This window comes from Pleurodeles waltl, chromosome 7 (genome assembly GCF_031143425.1).
Source record: "Pleurodeles waltl isolate 20211129_DDA chromosome 7, aPleWal1.hap1.20221129, whole genome shotgun sequence".
Lineage (NCBI taxonomy): Eukaryota > Metazoa > Chordata > Amphibia > Caudata > Salamandridae > Pleurodeles > Pleurodeles waltl.
This window is the reverse complement of record NC_090446.1, coordinates 1,434,978,650-1,434,997,256: the sequence shown is the minus strand read 5'-3', so window position 1 is coordinate 1,434,997,256 and position 18,607 is coordinate 1,434,978,650.

Here is an 18,607-nt window from a genome sequence, read left to right as displayed (position 1 = left end):
TCCACGATGCCAGATCCACGAGGGGCCTCCATGGCCACTGTTCAATCCTGGGGAGTGCAAAGCCACAGTCTCTCAAGTCTATACAGTGGGTGGGTTGCCCACTGTCCCATCCTGGGGAGTGCAAAGCCACAGTCTCTCAAGTCTATACAGTGGGTGGGTTGCCCACTGTACCATCCTGGGGAGTGCAAAGCCACAGTCCATCAGGTGGATTACAGTCTCCACTGGTCAAGGAGGAGGCATGGTGGGCACAGTGAACCATTAACAGTGCATGCAGGAAGGGCCCAGCGGAGCGGTGCCTGAGACGGCGGGGCCCAGCGGAGCGGTGCTTGACAGGAAGGGCTCAGCAGAGCGGTGCTTGAGACGGCGGGGCCCAGCGGAGCGGTGCTTGACAGGAAGGGCCCAGCGGAGCGGTGCTTGAGACGGCGGGGCCCAGCGGAGCGGTGCTTGACAGGAAGGGCCCAGCGGAGCGGTGCTTGCGAAGGCGGGGCCCAGCGGAGCGGTTCTTGACAGGAAGGGCCCAGCGGAGCGGTGCTTGAGACGGCGGGGCCCAGCGGAGCGGTGCTTGACAGGAAGGGCCCAGCGGAGCAGTGCTTGAGACGGCGGGGCCCAGCGGAGCGGTGCTGGACAGGAAGGGCCCAGCAGAGCGGTGCTTGACAGGAAGGGCCCAGCGGAGTGGTGCTTGAGACGGCGGGGCCCAGCGGAGCGGTGCTGGACAGGAAGGGCCCAGCGGAGCGGTGCTTGACAGGAAGGGCCCAGCGGAGCGGTGCTTGAGACGGCGGGGCCCGGCGGGGCCCAGCGGAGCGGTGCTTGACAGGAAGGGCCCAGCGGAGCGGTGCTTGACAGGAAGGGCCCAGTGGAGCGGTGCTTGAGACGGCGGGGCCCAGCGGAGCGGTGCTTGAGATGAAGGGCCCAGCGGAGCGGTGCTTGAGACGGCGGGGCCCAGTTCAGCGGTGCTCTTCTGCACGGCGGGGCCCAGTTCAGCGGTGCTCTTCTGCACGGCGGGGCCCAGTTCAGCGGTGCCTATCTTCACGGCGGGGCCCAGTTCAGCGGTGCCTATCTTCACGGCGGGGCCCAGTTCAGCGGTGCTCTTCTGCACGGCGGGGCCCAGTTCAGCGGTGCCTATCTTCACGGCGGGGCCCAGTTCAGCGGTGCCTATCTTCACGGCGGGGCCCAGTTCAGCGGTGCTCTTCTGCACGGCGGGCCCAGTTCAGCGGTGCTCTTCTGCACGGTGGGGCCCAGTTCAGTGGTGCCTATCTTCACGGCGGGGCCCAGTTCAGCGGTGCTCTTCTGCACGGCGGGGCCCAGTTCAGCGGTGCCTATCTTCACGGCGGGGCCCAGTTCAGCGGTGCCTATCTTCACGGCGGGGCCCAGTTCAGCGGTGCCTATCTTCACGGCGGGGCCCAGTTCAGCGGTGCTCTTCTGCACGGCGGGGCCCAGTTCAGCGGTGCTCTTCTGCACGGCGGGGCCCTCTTCAGCGGTGCTCGTCCAGTAAGTCAAGGGAGCCAGACCTGGCCTGGACTCCCTGCTCAGTCGCCCTCCGACCGTGCTGTTGCTGGACCCTTCGGTGACGGAGTCCTGGGCCCTTTGGTGTCCTCCCTAACACCCGGGATGGGGCTTGTGGGCCCCTCCTGCTCCGCGCTCCTGCTGGCTTACTTCTCCGCCCTGCTGCCCTTTCGCTCCTTAGATGGGGCTCTCGGGCCCTTGCGTCCCCTAGATGTTGTGGCTGGTGAAGTGGGCGAACTTTGCTCCTTGGGGGCAGCCGTGTCAGTCCTCTCATGGCGGCCCTTTAGTTTCCTGGTCCTCTTGCCTGGGGGGGGCTGGCTGTCCCCTTGCTGCTGATTGAAGTGTCACTGCTGGCAAAGGGTGGACTCCAGAACCCATGCACTACAGTGACACTCGAAGCTGGGCTGGTGGTGGCTGAGGTGCTCTTGGGACTCTTTGCAGATGGAGGGGGTGGGTCAGTGGAGGGAAAGAGGTTAAGATTAGCGAGGAAAAGTTTTTTAGGACCAAGGTAAAGGGTAGGAGAAGTGGTGATGGGAGTGGAGGAAGAGGATGTGGTTGTAGGAGAGTCAGGTGTGCTGTCTTTGGGTGCAGGTGCTTGTGCTGGAGGCTGTCGTGAGGTGGATGGCGGTTGGGTGGGTGTCTGCCTGCGTTTGTGTGTCTTGGAAGAGGGGGTGACAGACACAGTGGGAGAGGACACAGGGGATGTGTAAATGGTAGTGGGGGTGGTGACTGCACGTGTGCGGACTGTACTGGAGGGTGTGCTGGTGATGGAAGCACTGGCTGATGGTGGTGTGCATGCAGGTGTGAGTGTAGACGTCACAGGGAGGGAGGAGGGAGACGAGGAGGAGGGGGACACAGAGGTGGTTGTGACTGCTGGAATGTCTGCATCTGGGTGTTGCTTGCATGAATGCTTGTGGGTTCTGTGTTGCTTGTGTCTGGATGAGCTGCCCTTGGGTGTTGAGGTGTGTGCAGGCTGGTCTGATGGTGTGGATGGGATAGGCTGAGGAACAGGAGACAGAGACAGGGTGGAGGCAGTCAGAAGAGGGAGGCTGGAAACTGGGACAATGGCTGCCGTCAGTGCTGAGGCCAGAGCATTGAACGATCGTTGATGGGCAGCCTGACACGAATGAATGCCCTCCAGGTAGGCATTGCTCCGATGCACCTCCCTTTCTACCCCCTGGATGGCATTCAAAAGAGTAGTCTGCCCAACAATGATGGTCCTCAGGAGGTCAATGACCTCCTCACTGAGGGCAGCAGGGGTAACAGGGGCAGGGGCTGAGGTGCCTGGGGCGAAGGAGACGCCCGCCTTCCTGGGCGAGCGGGCACGGAGCGAAGGCTGAGGGGCTGCTGGGAGGGCGGAGCTGGTGCGCGGGGTGGCGGCTGTACCTGTAGAGGCGGGGGGCCTGGATGTTGCCGCCACCGCTAGGGAGCTCCCATCCGAGGACGTGTCGGTGTCGCTGGTGTCACCACCGGTCCCCGTTGTGGTGCTCCCCTCGCCCTCCGGATCACTGGTGCCCTCGGTGTCTGTTCCTGGGCCCACCGGGGCCTTGTTACTTGCAGCTCCCCCGTGCTCCGATGCCAATTCTCCTCCGTCTGATGATGCTAATGCACACATGCATAAGAAGATGAAGAAGAAGGGTGGGGGGAGAAAAACGAAGACCAGGTTGAGTGCATGCAATGTCAACACCGTTGGCGGAGAGGACAGACACAGGAGCCTCATGCACTAAGCCGCGCATTCGGGGTACACTACTCACTACTTCTGACTAGGACAACAGGTCTAGAGACAACAAACGCGCACATGTGTGATGCTGGACCATCAATAGCTGTACTTGTCACCCTACAGAGGTGGGGGCCGGGAGCACAGGGCCATGCCTAAAGGAGGGGACTACACTACAGAAAGCGCCCTGGCCTAATGTTACCCACAACCCTCCTCCCCCACCCAGACGCCTCCACTGCGCATAAAGATAGCAGAATGTGCTGATACTCAGCCCCTTGTGTCTGCTGTGATGTCCTCAAGCGCCCATCCAAATCAGGGTAGGCCACCGCCAGGATCCGGGACATCAGGGGGGTCAGGGTACGACTGGCACCCCTCCTAGGTTGGGAGGCCATCCCCAGCAGTGACACGGCGGTCTTCCTGGTTCCGCGGCGGATGTCCTCCCACCTCTTGCGGCAGTGGGTGCCCCGTCTGACGTGGACCCCCAGGGCCCGGACTTCCTTGGCGATGGCACGCCAAATGTCCACTTTCTGATGGGCGCTGACCTATTTGACATGTACAGGGTGGGAAGGAAAAATTAATTAATTTTCTGCATGTTAGATGTGATTGGCCCCCCCTCCCCAACCTTACCATATGGCACATGCTCTCATCTGTCGTGGGTTGCACTCCTCAATCGCCCCCCACCCCACCAACTTACATCCACCCCACTCCACACAGGCATAGCCCATTCAATATGCACACAGTGTACTTACCTGTTGGTCTGGAGGACCGTAGAGTAACGCATACTGGGGGAGGACCCCATCCACAAGTTTCTCCAACTCCTCAGACGTGAAGTCAGGGGCCCTTTCCCCAGTCGCAGCAGCCATTGTCACTTCCAGACCGAGGTCACAGCAGCACTTGCAGTATAGGTCCTCTCCTGTGGATGATCAGGTCTCGAGTGATTAAGCAGATAGAAAATGGCGGTCATGCCCGCGGCGGTGCGTACCGCGGCGGTGCGTACCGCGACCGCCGGCGCACCTCGTCATTGGCTCCTGAAACCCATAGGCTTCAATGTTAACCAATGCGGATTCGTATAGCGGTCTTCGACCGCCTACCGCCACGGTGTGCCACGCTAGCGCATTGACCTCACATCCCATTGTCCCACTTCACAGGTCAGGCAGCCGCCATTTCAAGGGCCCACATGGCATAATTTGTACTGCGTCACACAGGCCTAGGCCTTGCATTGCCACACATACACGCCTTTCAATACATAGATAATCGTGTGCTAGGCATCCTGTGGTTACGTACCTGTGATTTGCTTGACTCTGTGCTCCATGTTGTCCTTCCTAGGCACTGTCCGCTGGGACTTGCGAGGAGAAGGATGAATCCTCGTGTGTACGGACCGCTGGTGGACCTGTCGACAATGGAAGAACGCCATATCATACTACGATACCGACTTGACCGAGCCACTATACATGAACTGTGTGCCCAGCTGGAGCCAGCCCTGATGTCCCCCATCCGCCAACCCACAGGAATTCCCCCTCTAGTGCAGGTTCTGTCAGTCCTCCATTTCTTGGCATGTGGCTCATTCCAGACAACAGTGGCCATGTCATCAGGAATGTCTCAGCCTATATTTCAAAAATGTTGTCTAGAGTGTTGTCTGCCCTGTCGAAACACATGCGCAGCTACATTATTTTCCCTGAGGAGGTTGATTTGGCCACTGTGAAGGGTGATTTCTATGCCCTTGGACATATCCCCAACATCATTGGTGCCATTGATGGGACCCATGTGGCTTTAGTCCCCCCAAAAGACGATGAGCAGGTGTACAGAAACAGGAAAAGTTACCATTCTATGAACGTCCAGGTGGTCTGTTTGGCTGACCAGTACATCTCCCATGTGAATGCCAAGTTCCCTGGGTCAGTGCATGACGCGTATGTGATGCGTAATAGCAGCATCCCTTATGTGATGGAACAGCTACAGAGACAGCGTGTGTGGCTAATTGGTGACTCTGGTTACCCCAACCTGCCTTGGCTATTGACCCCAGTGAGGAATCCCCGGACCAGGGTAGAGGAACGGTACAATGAGGCCCATGGGCGAACTAGGAGGGTCATAGAAAGAACCTTTGGGCTCCTGAAGGCCAGATTTAGGTGCCTGCATATGACAGGGGGATCCCTGATGTACTCACCAAAGAAGGTGTGCCAGATCATCGTGGCCTGCTGTATGCTTCACAATCTGGCATTGCGACGTCAGGTGCCTTTCCTGCAGGAGGATGGTCCAGATGGTGGTGTTGAAGCAGCTGTGGAGCCTGCGGAGAGTGAAGAGGAGGAAGACGAAGAGGACGACACAGACAACCGGGACAGAGTTATCCAACAGTATTTTCAGTAGCACACAGGTAAGAATCACCCACGCCATTTAACATTTCCTGAAAGCCCCCTGCATCTTTACTTTGTGTATTTCCCCCCAGTTCTTTTATACTAATGTTTGATTTTCCCTTCCCTTTTCAGTGCTGTATGACCCACTGCGTGACTTCTGCTTGGTTAGCCCATGGACTAATGCTTATTGACATCGGTATGTTGTCATCACAAAAATAACAGAACATTATTGATCAGTAATGTGTTATACATTTGTAAATAATACAGGCTGACTCCTGAATGATTTCAGTGCAATGAGGGTTTTATTTGTAGTGCTAGATATTGGTACATGATATTAAAACGGTGATGGGTGAGGGTGGAGTTATGCCCATGGCAGAGCCCAGTTCTCAGTTTCACAGGGGCATTTTCAATATGCCTGTGGAAGGATGGAGCAGGGGCAGTTCAAGGTTGGACAGGGTGACACTGTGGAACCGTGGGATGACATCAGGGGGTATCTTATGCTGGCGGGAGTGTTGGCATCCTACTCTGTCTTCTTGTGAGATCTCAGGATCCTCTTGCGGGGTAGTTGTTCTTCGGCAGGAGTTGGGGTTCTGGTGGCCTGTCGTTCTGTGGGGGCCTCCTGACCACTAGCGCCGGCGGAGGTGGTAGGCTGTTCCTGGCTAGTGACAGGGGCCCTTTGTGGTGCCACAGTGTCCCGCAATGTGTTTTCTATCCGGTTGAGGGCCTGGACTATGGTCCCCATGGCGGTAGCGATGTTCCTGAGTTCATTGCTGAACCCCATGTAGCGTTCCTCCTGCTGTGCCTGGATCTCGGTGAACCTGGCCAGTACCGTCGCCATCGTCTCCTGGGAGTGGTGATATGCTCCCATGATGGTGGTGAGGGCCTCTTGGAGAGTCGGTTCCCTGGGCCTGTCCTCCCCCCCTGTCGCACAGCAGCCCTCCCAGTTGCCCTGTTTCCCCGGGCCTCTGTCCCCTGGACGGTGTGCCCACTACCACTGCCCCCAGGTCCCTGTTGTTGGGGTGTTGGGTCAGCCTGGGTGCCCTGTAGTGGTGCACACACCGCTGATTGACGCGTCCTGGAGACAGAGGCATGGGCCCGCTGGGTGGGAGCTGTGCTGGTGTTCCCAGAGGGGGTTGGGTCTGCTGTGGCCTGTGTCTGTGTGTGGGGAACCGACTGTCCAGAGGTCCCTGATGGTCCGGGCTGGTCATCAGGTTCTAGGTCGACAGAGCTGCTGTCCTCGCTGTGGGCCTGTTCTGGGGGTGGGATGGACAAATCTGGACCCTCCGTGGCGGTGTGTTGGCGTTCGGGCCCTGCAGGGGTAAAGGAGTATGGTTATTGCTTCTGTGTGTGCCATGGCGTGCATTTTGAGTGCCCTTGTCCCCCAGTGCTGGCATTCCCTTGTGGGAGGTGTTGTGAGGGTGGTGGGGGGGGGGTGTATGGGTATGTGCAATTGTCATGCTTTGGTGGTGGCTGTCTATGGTTTGTGTTGGCATTCAGGGGTTGGTGTGGTTTAGGGTGGGTTGTGCTGGTGAGACATTGGCAGGGAGGTTGTGTGCTGGGGGGTTGAGATAGGGGGTGAGGGGGGGGGGTGTGGGTTGGCATGCTGGTGGTTGGGGGGGGTGAAGTAGTTGAGATTCGACTTACCAGAGTCCATTCCTCCGTGTACTCCAGCGAGGCCATCAGGATGCATGATGTTTACTACCTCTTGCTCACATGCTGTGAATTGGGGTGGAGTGGGTGGGGGTCCGCCGCCAGTCTTCTGCACAGCGATGTTGTGTCGCGACACCATCGAGCGCACCTTCCCCCGTAGGTCGTTCCATCGCTTTCTGATGTCTTCCCAGTTTCTGGGATGCTGTCCCACAGCGTTGACCCTGTCTACGATCCTTTGCCATAGCTCAGCCTTCCTTGCTATAGTGGTGTGCTGCACCTGTGTGCCGAAGAGCTGGGGCTCAACCCTTATAATTTCCTCCACCATGACCCTGAGTTCTTGGTCCGAGAACCTGGGGTGTCTTTGGGGTGCCATGGGGTGGTGTGGATGAGGTGTGGGGTGGTGTTTGTGGTGATGTGCGTGGTGATATGTGGTGATGTGTGCGTAAATGTGGTGTGGGTGATGAAGTTGGGTTCCTGTGTGTGTCGGGGTATTCGATTGCTGTGCTCGCTCTCTCTATCTCTCTCTCTCTATCGCCTTCTCTCCAATTTCCAACTAGTGGGCGTTTGTGGGTGATGTGGGTGTGTGTTTTATAGTTGATTGGATGTGTGGGAGTGTTGTGTGTATGTGTATCAGGTGTGTGTAATTCGAGTTGGCCAATGTGGCAGTGTTTAGGAGCTGTGTGTGTATTTTGACCGCGGCGGTGTGTACCGCCAATGGAATACCGCGGTTGAAAGACCGCCGCGTGGATTCGTGGGTCAGAATGGCATGGGCGTGTTTGTGTTGGCGTGACGGTGGAGGTTTCGTCATCTCCAGTTTTCCGCGGCCCGCTGATGAGGCGGCCTTCCTTGGATGTCGGGTTTTTGGCGGTTTCACAGTTGGTGGTCAGAATGACCGTGGCGGTTTGCCGCGGCGGTAGAATGGCGGACTTCTGACCGGCGGTAAGGGCCTTTTACCGCCGAGGTCAGAATGACCCCCATTGTGTTGTAAGTACTCTTAACAATACACACTGTCCAATACCCAGTAGAGAAATCTCCTTTACCCAGATGTCTTAATATGTGACTGTGTTGAGTGATTCAAAATGAATATCTCAAGTAACCTATCAAAGTTCTAGGGTTCAAGCAAGGTGAGGAATGTGAGTATTATTTTTGCCAACTTGGATGGTAGACTCCTGTCAGAGAGGAGATGATCTAAGGCCACAAGTTTATTTCACTAACCTACAAATGTATTTTATGCAACTGGGTGACTTAAATCAGGGGATCGGCATCGAAAATCCTATTCTGGGATCCTAAGGATGTTTCCTTTTTAAAAGTGTGTTGCAATGAGAGTTTTGAGGAATGTCAAACATTTCTTTAGGCTTAGGGACTCATAAGGCCACTCACATTTCCACTGCTTCTTTCAATAACCCGCTTAAAAGATATTTTTGAGAGGCCACATATTACTTATTTATCCAATATAACAAATGCTCTGTAGAGTTAGGTACAAGTCTCTGTATACATCCATCTCTTTTCTGTGTGAAAGTACAGTATATAGCTGCAGCATATTATTTATATTGTTATGCATGCATAATTCCCACTCATTTCACACCTCAGTATCCACATCTGTGTCTCAAACAATGCTTCATTTCTTGTTTTTAAGGTGTGTTGTTTTTCCCTGAAGCTGTGTTTGTCTTTGTGAATTATGGTAAACATTTTTTTCACCAAATTCCACCAGACATTTTATCTTGCTTTTATTTTATTTATGGTAATCATTTAATCTAACATGGTAGCATGATGGTACATACATCAAGAAAACATGTAGTACTTGAACTATGAAATGAAATGTACACACACAGTGGAAGCATTGTATTTTCTCAAATTAGTACCCTTCCCTGTGCTTAAATAAGACACACTTTAGGGGTGACTGATGAATAAATATAAACAGGCTATTCCCAAATGGTCAAGGCATTTTTCTCTGTCATTTTCATGTGTCATTGTAATGCATGTACGCTGCAGCCCAGCCAAAATGCAGATGTGTCCCTCATGACTTATATTTATCCTACATGTGGGTGATGTACATACACACTGCAGTCCACATACAACATTTTACTTTCCCTGCCATATTTGATCTTTAGGCATCATTTACAATGGGCTTGCAGGGAGGGAAAATAGTGGGTTCCAATGTATAAAACCTGTTTTAGAGGGGAACCAAAAGGCACTTTATTAAAATGTAAGCGTATTAAACGGAACAGAGCCCTGAAGTCAGTGAAAACTAGCATCCAGAAGACTGGCAAAAGTTTGGGATGATCATGCAGAAAAGAAAGACTTCCTATAGAGTGCCTAATGTTTCTCTGGAGAGTTTATGTATTGTATTTTTGCTTGTGTTTTATCTGAGTTTACATGTTTTTAGGGCCCGTGTTTATTGCTAGCACACACAATTCTGTGAGTGCATTTTGTGCAGTTTAATGGTGTGTCACTATCATTAGGAGTAGCGGCACTGGAGAAATTGCTATAAGAAGTGCTTAATTTGTAAATAAAAACAAGCTGTGCCCAAAGCTCTCCTCTGAAACATGCAGCTGCTTCAATTAAATGTGCGAAAAAATACTGATACAGCACAATCCTGACGCCATCTTGAGCCTCTTTTTTCCATGTACAGCCACTCCCTGCCCCTTCAGCTCACTCCTGCACTTTTCTTCTTTCTCCCTTTGTTAAGCTTTTTTGTGTTTGTCTTCCTCTGTCTTTCCCATATGTGTCTTTTGCTCTCAGTAAATGCATGAGGCAGGAAAATAAGTGACTGCATTAAAAAATAAGTGCTGATGCAACGCACCGGAAACCACAGGCTCAAATTAAGCACTGGCTGTGAGGTGTCCACTGTGCCTCAAATTATAATTGACTTGTCCTTCCTAAAAGGGGGAATGGGACCAATTTTCCTCCCTTGTATTAGTGGCCATGGTACCCTTCCTCTGCCACTAGGTCACAGGTGTCTCTGTATTGTAATACGTGTTATTCTATGTTTATTACTATCCTGAGTGTTAGCATTTAAATATCTTTCTTTTTGCTTCTGCACCTGTCTGTATGAGTTCACTTAAAAAATATTTCAAGTCTCCCAAATATGCTTTAAGGTGTAGCAGTCAATTGCCCAAGGTTTCTACCTTCTAAGCGTCCGTCTGGTAAAGTGGTCTTGCAAATGTTTCTTACTCTGTCTCACAGTTATTGGTTTCTCTGTCAGAGCCTCTCTCTTCCTTTCCCCACCTGGGACCCCATCTCACTTTTCCCAATGTTATCCTAAGGAGTTTTGGGGCCAGGAAAAGACACACCTCAGCTGTTTTTATGAACATTTAAGAATATATCCATATTGTTTGGAATCATGCTACCTAGAATTAGTAGACAATAAGTAATAAAATTCAAAATTCTTCTGAACAGGCGGCCTAAAATAATGCCTAGCCCATGGCCCCAAAATGCTGAAGGTGACACTGAACTCACATTGAAACTCCTCCATCTGTAAGAGCTGTAGGCGTTGCACCCTTGTGCAGCCCAGATCTGCTCTAACCTACTCCCAGAGGACGGCACCCTTGGGAAATATGATTGCCTATTAACATAAATTGACTCAGTTTTTTTCACTTTCTGGGAACCGCACATTTGTCTGTTTTATGTCATGAGTTAATAGAAAGCCTCCATCTTTTAACATTCCAGGAACTGCTTATTTTTATTCCTATAAAGATAGAAACCTTAGTTTTTTACATTCCAGGTACTGCTCCTTTCATGCTGTGGGAAAGGGGTTTTGTGAACCAATTAAACATGTTAAAACTGGGGAGCTTTTCTTTTGCAACGCAGTACTTCAGCTAATTTAGGGGATATGGGCAGGGGCGTAGATTCAGGGAGGGAGCTGGGATTGGATTGTTACACCCCACCTGAAAAATATACTCTGGGGTAAATAGTTGGGTACAGGTGCTTTCAGTCGGTATAGCGAGGTGTTTGTCAGATTTCACCCTGGATTTTGGATGCACTCAGAGACAAATACACACACATATACACACGCTATCTCATCTCTGACTTAAACTTGGTTAGTTTGAAACAGAAATGTTTTAAGTACCTCCAAGAATCTGCACTGCTCTCTTTTTCCACTGCCTCTTAGCCCTCCTTGTGTCCTGCTTTTCATAATGTGTTTTCACAAGCGATGCAAGGCTGATTGTTGAGAAATCTGAAGTCTACACCCCCCTAATCTTACTGACCAAGCTACGCCCCTGGATATGGGTGGGCTGCATCTCTGAAAATGCAGAAAATGTAACACAGTTGAGCATCAGAACGCAGAGTTTCATTTGAGATCAATAAAACTGTCTTTATTTGAATTTTCTTCTATTTATTTTGATGCAAGGCTCCTTGAACCTCCTACTTGTGAACCTCCCTTAGTTATATAATCGACATTGACATTCAACTGAACTACATTTTCCTCACAGGCATCTACATATGGATATTTTACAGTTCTAGCTACATTTTGCTGTAGGGTGTGCCCATTAATTCTTTTCTAGTATTTGTAGCTTTCTGTTCACTGCTGTGAGCAGCTACAGCAGTCTTTAAGGTGTCAAAAGGGAGTTTTCTGTTTTGTGACACATGCTCATGCAACAAAGGAAGGACATTCAGTTTAACTTGTGTCACATCCTGAGTACCAACTCACCTTTTTCTGCTCAAGTCCTTAGCAGTAGCCCAAACTTTCTACTGTTGTCTCTTCGGTGCGTATGTTGTGAGCATTTGTCAACATAAGGTCTTGCTAGCTAGTTATTTTCCCCTGGTGAGATGAACAAATACAGATAGGAAGCAAAAAAGGGTAACATTTGAGTAGGATGGTGGGAGTCCACAATGGAAAGAGCGGGCCTTAGAAAATGGGATGCACACAAGTCCCAAACGATCTGCATCATGTACACTGCACTTTTAGTTCAATGTCATGAATGATATGTCTTTTATTGATAGAATCGTACAATTTATGAATGCAATATTATTTGTATTCGTTTCACCAAAATTATCAATCGCTACCTGGAATGCAAAATTTTAGGATTCTACTTGAAAAAGAAAAAAATGTTTCAAAACAAGATAGTAAGACTTAGGCCCATATTTATACTTTTTTAGTGCTGCGTTTGTGCCGCTTTTTCAAGCAAAAACGGAGCAGACTTTCAAAATACAATTGTATTTTGCAAGTTTGCACCATTTTTCGTTCAAAAAATGACGCAAATGCATTGCTAAAAAAGTATAAATATGCCTTAATTGGTGTATCTGAGACTCAAGAACAGCTATGAAGTTGTTTTATTTTGTCCATCAGTGATGTGATGGCTTACAGTGATTCTGTTATTTTCTTCGTATGACAATGAATGGTGGCATTCATTGTTGGAACCTCCATGTACTTTCAATGTAAATCATAACTATTCATTGTGTTGTAAATATCCTGACATGAAATCTGTGTTTGACCCTGTGATGAAGCAGAAAATGAAGGTTTTGATTTATTTACGCTTAAACGTAGTGCTGCAATAATCATGTGTGACTTTAACCGAACAAATAAAGATTGTACGGGGACAAAATGTGCCCTCAGAGTAGTTTGCCAACATTTATAAGCGTGCTTTATATAACGTGATGTATTAGAATTGCACTAATCCGACATAATTATAAACGTGTGCTACGATTTGCTCGTTAGAAATGTTTTAGCTTAGCATGACTTAAATGGAGGCTTTGGCCTAGTTGCCTGGTCTCACGGTTTAGATGCTCGTATTTTTCCAATGTGCTATTAAACTAGTATTTCTGCTCGAAGCTGTACTTTTCCACTGAGATCGTTCACATGCTTATCTTAAGGTTTCTTGCCAGCCTGGCATATTTCTCTTTACTCCAAGGTCAATCTGCAGGTGCGGACAATGGAAGCTCAGAAAGTGAGTTAATTGGTTTAAAATGTTGCAACTTGCGTACTCGTCTCCAAGGATAATGTATGCTTAAGTAAAAGCTTGAGAACTGTTGTTTTTGATTGGACAATTTGAAGCTAACCTATGAACCCTCCAATGGAAGACCCTACTGGATTTGAACTGTTGTCTATAAAAACCAGGTGCACGAGAGGAAAGCAGCCATTACTGGACATCCCGCCATTTTGCAGGACATTGCAGCTATTATGGCCCATCTTGCTGCGACGCCATTTTGAAAGAGACTTTGATGCTTTCTCTAATCGAGAGAAAGAGACTCTAAATAATTCTTGCCCTAGAGACTTTAACTTTGATCCCTTGCATGAAGTAGTAGTTTTACTTTGCCGCCGTGAGGCAATTGCCCCGTCCACCCCTGCCCCTTTGCCCCGTCCCATGCTGATCGAAACGGTACCCATGCTGATCGAGAAACGGTACCTGTGAGACGAAGACTTCCTTGTATGCTGATCGTAATTGGTAAATATGAAAGGAAATTGTACAATTGCATTGTGTTTCTTTTAGGTAACCAACTGCTGATTTTTGATAAGATCCCTAGCTAGGAGTTTTCTAAATTAATGTTGCTAAATTGTTTTTGCATGAAGTCCCACATGCCGATGCTAATTTGTGGTTAGATGAGGATTCCTTTTGTTGCACGATGCAATTTGAGACCTTGTTATGCTGACTAAATGTATGCAATTAGTTCATTACAGATTATCGTATTAGTGATTTGCATTGCTATTATCGAATGCCTTGTTATTCAAATGCTGCATAGATTGCACTTGTTTCGCCGCTATGGACAGCTATTAATGTTCATTTATGTTTATCATCTGGTGTTGAGACACATCTATATTGTGCTAGCTTTGTTGATATAGGGAAATAAATTCACTAACTTTGCAATAAACTGGTGTGGTTATTCCTGACTGAAAGGTCAGGGTTCGCCGAAATGTATTCTGGATTAATTGTTAAGTGTTATGTTGATCAGGGTATTGCTTATGTTCGTTATTGATTACTGATTTAATGAGATTGATTGATTAAGAGTACGGAGAGTCCCACTTAGTTAAAAGATTCATCGGCCTAAAGAGCGTCCAAATATAGATAAATTATTACTACGGACCGCTCTATCAGTAGATGGTAGCAGAGGACGGTTTCGCCTTTTGGGACCGGTACTCTTAAAGTACATGGTGTTGGATTAACGTTTACGCCCTTTTGAGACCCCATTCGAGAAGTTGAATTAGATTTTTCTTGGATAAAATAGATTGACAGAATGATGATGGGCTAGGTCCACCGCGACTTTCCCGGGATCTCGGAGCTTGCGAATGGAGAGAACGGAGATGTGGAATCGGCGTTGGTGGTACTAGTGACGGTATGAGTGAAGTTAGGGTTTTGCGCTTGCACAGCTTATTGCCGCAGATTGTGTGAAAAGGTTGTGAGGAATTTTTTTTTTTCTTTTTAGAGGATAGCGGAGGTGCGACTCCGAGTGTAGAAGTAGAGAAGTTGTCGAACTTCATAGAAGATAGCGGAGGTGCGACTCCGAGTGTGAGAGTAGGGAAGTCGTCGAACTTCATGTGCGTGTGGCGCTTCGTGCATACAAAGGTCCACGTGGTTGTTGTTGTTGAGACGGGCCCTGCGAGGTCAAGAGACTCCGGAGTATGTTGTTCTATGTTGTGGTCTGGGCGGTTTAGTAGGTTGATCGGGTGTGGTCAACGAGTCGGTAAGTGTGTTAAGGGAGTGAAAGAAACTTCGACTTCGGGCTTTGACAAGATTCTAAGTGCACTAGAATAGATCATTGACAAGTTGAGAGTAGGTCTGCGGGTCAGATTTGCTTGCGAACGTGGGGACCGAGAAAGATGGAATAACTGCCGAGGCTAGTGAAAAATCCCTAAGGTCCTGAAGCGACTGTGTTACCCTTCCTGTAGTAAACCGACAGATCTGTTTTAGTTTTTGTAGCTCGCGATATATGCAAGAAGTTGTTACGAAAGGAGCTGAGTGAAGGAGGACTAGCCGCGAGGCTTTGTCAGCCGCAGTGTGTGTGAGTGTGACGTCACTAGGAGCCGCGCTGGGATAGGTTGGTTGCAGGGAAGGGTCGCGCACGGATTGGACGCAGTCCGTGGGGCTTGATTGGAAGGGGAAAGGCAGGCGAAGAGTATTCCGGGAATTAAAGTCACCTATTGATTACAAACTTTGTGAAATAAAAGACGAGAAAATGAAATTTTTTAAAGCATTAAGGAGTGCGATGAAGGGGGAGTCTTACATTAAAGCGAGCGTAGGAGAGGAGACGCCGCCCGAAGGCACACCAGCTTACATCGTAATGGAGGAAAAGGGGGTAGCTCCGTGCCTTTGGCTAAAGCAATGGCACAAGTTGACAGAGAAACATGGGAGCGTAGCATTCCCGATCCACGGGACATTCAATATAAGGATTCTGGAGAATTTGAGGTTCACGATGTACGACATGAAGGTGCCTCCAAGGCCAGCCCAGTTTGAGGCTCTAGCGATTTGGGAATTAATGGCTAGACAGCAACAGAAAAATAAGTTCGAAACAAGGATAAGGAAGGTAGAAAAGACACTAGCGGACGCTAGGAGGGATAATGCACAGAAGGTGTGGAGGTCAGATGTATTGCAGGGGATAACATTGTTTCCCGCAATTACTAAGGAAGAAGAGGAGACAGGTAAGAAAGCTACCTGTAAGACAAACAGGAGGTGTTCCAAGGATAGAGAGGACGAGGAAAAGTTGAGAAGAGAAGAGGAGTTAGAGGATGAGGAGCTAATAATGCAATTGCTGAACGACCGTCCACCACCTTATGCGGAGAGTGGACAAGGTCCTAGTACCAGTTCTGCCCCTCCGGCACCGGTACAGAACAGCGAAACTCAGAGTTCAGGAGCATCATCGGGGTCTAAGGACCCGAGTTTACTGTTCACCCCGCAGATACCGCAGGTTAGGAGAATATATCCAGATGTGCCCATGTTGAAACCAGCAGAAAATTATCAGCCGCAGGTCCCAAGATATTACAGCAGTGACAACAGTACGGGAATGGTTCTGGACCCGACTGTAATGGGAATACAGAATGGTCACAACCCAACATTGGCACAAGCTGAATCAACCCAGTTTTTGATGCCTCAAAAGCAGATGCAGGGGGGAACAGCACATGCTCAGATGACGGGGAGCCAGATGGGCATGCCGGCAATGATGACCCATAGTGTGGGAATGAACGTGCCTCAGAACGTGGGAAATGGACAAAACCCAGATGCGATATCACTACCCATTACTGTAGGTCCACCGGTACCTCTGTACAGTCAGCCTAACTTAGGTATGAGCGGTCAGGGATCAATGCTGCAGAATGGGACCGAAAGGAGGTGCATAGAAAACACTCCAGGGATAACTCCTATAGCGGCTCAGCCAAACGGATCTGGGTCCTTGATGGAGTTTAGTCCCATATGTGCTCAGTCGACACTGGTGAGGTCGAGTCCCCCACTGATAATACCTCTGTCATCGAACACTGAAAAGTTGCCGCAACCATCAATGGCAGTCGATGTGAACGCTACACTGATGGGGTTGAATGCGCAACAGCTGACACAGTGGTTCAACAGTTTGAATTCCACACAAAGCTCAGACAGTGGGAAGGGAGAAATTATATGAATAGGATGAGGTTGAACATGGAAGCACAAGAATTGGTGGAAGGGACTATGGGTGTGAATAGGTTAGAGTCCTACTCGGAAGAAGAGCTGAGATACCTATGTCCAAGGATTACGAAAGAAGTGAATAAGGTACATAAAAGTTTGCAGGAAATAGCTGACAAAAACGGGGTTGACATAGACAAGACAAAACACTTGAGCAGGAGCTATAGATTGGATTTTGGGACCACAGATTTTGAACACATGAGGTCAGCAGGCATGAAGGCACACCTTAGAGAATTGCTGCAGAGTGCACAAGTGTGGAGGTGTTTGGACAAGTGGGAAAGTAGGTGGGTAAAGAGAAAGGAAAAGAGGAGGGACAGTGCTACAGAGCACAATGAGAAAAGACCACAGAGTAGCGAAGCATTAACCATGTTACCAATGAGGGAGACAGCAGGGGGAAAATTAATACATGTACCCTGGCACAGAAGTGACATTCAGTCTTTTACGGATGATTTTCCCAAACTGAGAGAGAAACTGATTGAATGGTATCAGCAGACTGATAGGTTTGTGAAGCTTGCAAAATGTCTTTGGGAAGATCTGAACACTCTCTTTGAGATTGTGGTTCCAGCAGATTTGTGGGAGGATTGCAAAAGAGCTGTAGGTTGGCCGACGAGTGAACCAGAGAGAGACAGGGAGACGGGTGCACCATCACCTATGGTGATGAGCCTGTACTATAAGGTGATTGAGCACCTGAAGACGAAGGTTGCCGCGAAAAATGTAGATTGGCAGAAGATCGATCGAACTGCCCAAGAGGCTAAAGAGTCGATTCATAGTTACTCTGAGAGGTTGTTGAAGGCGTTTAAGAACTACAGCGGCACGGAAACAATAGAGACGAAGGACATGCTTCATTTTGTGTTCAGATTTGTGGAAGGGCTGAGACCAGAGATAAGTCAGATGATAAAGTCGCATTTGATTTGCTGGCAGTCGAAACCGATTGATGAGGTGTTGAATTATGCGAAATACTGTAGCGACGAAATTGAAGTGAAACAGAAAAGGTTGAAAGAGAAGGTGATGATGATGCAGCTTAAAGCAGCTCAGACAGGTTTACAAGGTTTGCAAGGGATGCAAGGGTTCCAACAGCAGGTACCGCAACCGCAGCCGCAGTTGCAGGGAAACATGGCGTTTCAGCCACAGGCCAGAGGCAGAGGCAGAGGAGGTTTTGTGAATAATGGACCGGATTTGAACACTGTTGTGAATCGTGTGCAGGCAATGAAGAAGGTGATGCCGTGTCACGTGTGCGGAATTGTCGGTCATTGGAAACGCGAGTGCCCGATGGTGGTGCAGGAAGGTGCAGGTGTTGGTCAGCAAAACAATGATGTCAATGCATTTCAGACAATGAGGGGACCGAAAATGAGAGGTCCAAGCCCAAATTTTCAGACCGTAAATCAGTTGCAGGGATTACAACCTATGCAGCCGCAGCAGATGCAGATGCCTCGTATGCAGATGACGCAAATGCAGCCAATGCAACAGCAGTTACCCATGGTACCTAATCAGCAAATGCAAATACCTTTGGCGCCAATGAGTCAGCAGCAAGTGATGGTTCCTCCACAGGTCTCGGGTCAGGTAATGAGTACAAATGGCACCGTACAACAGTTCCCACTACACAGTGAGAGTGGAATAAACAATGTATGGGAGAGTGAAAGTTCAGGAGAGGAAGGAGATTGTGTGCTTGCAGCATCCTTGGAAGTTGATCAAAAGGGTCCGTACGTGGAGGGAAGAGTAATGGGTCATCGTGTCTCATTCCTGGTTGACACAGGAGCAACACGTTCAACCGTTAAGAGCATTGAAGTACCAAATTTGCCACTCTC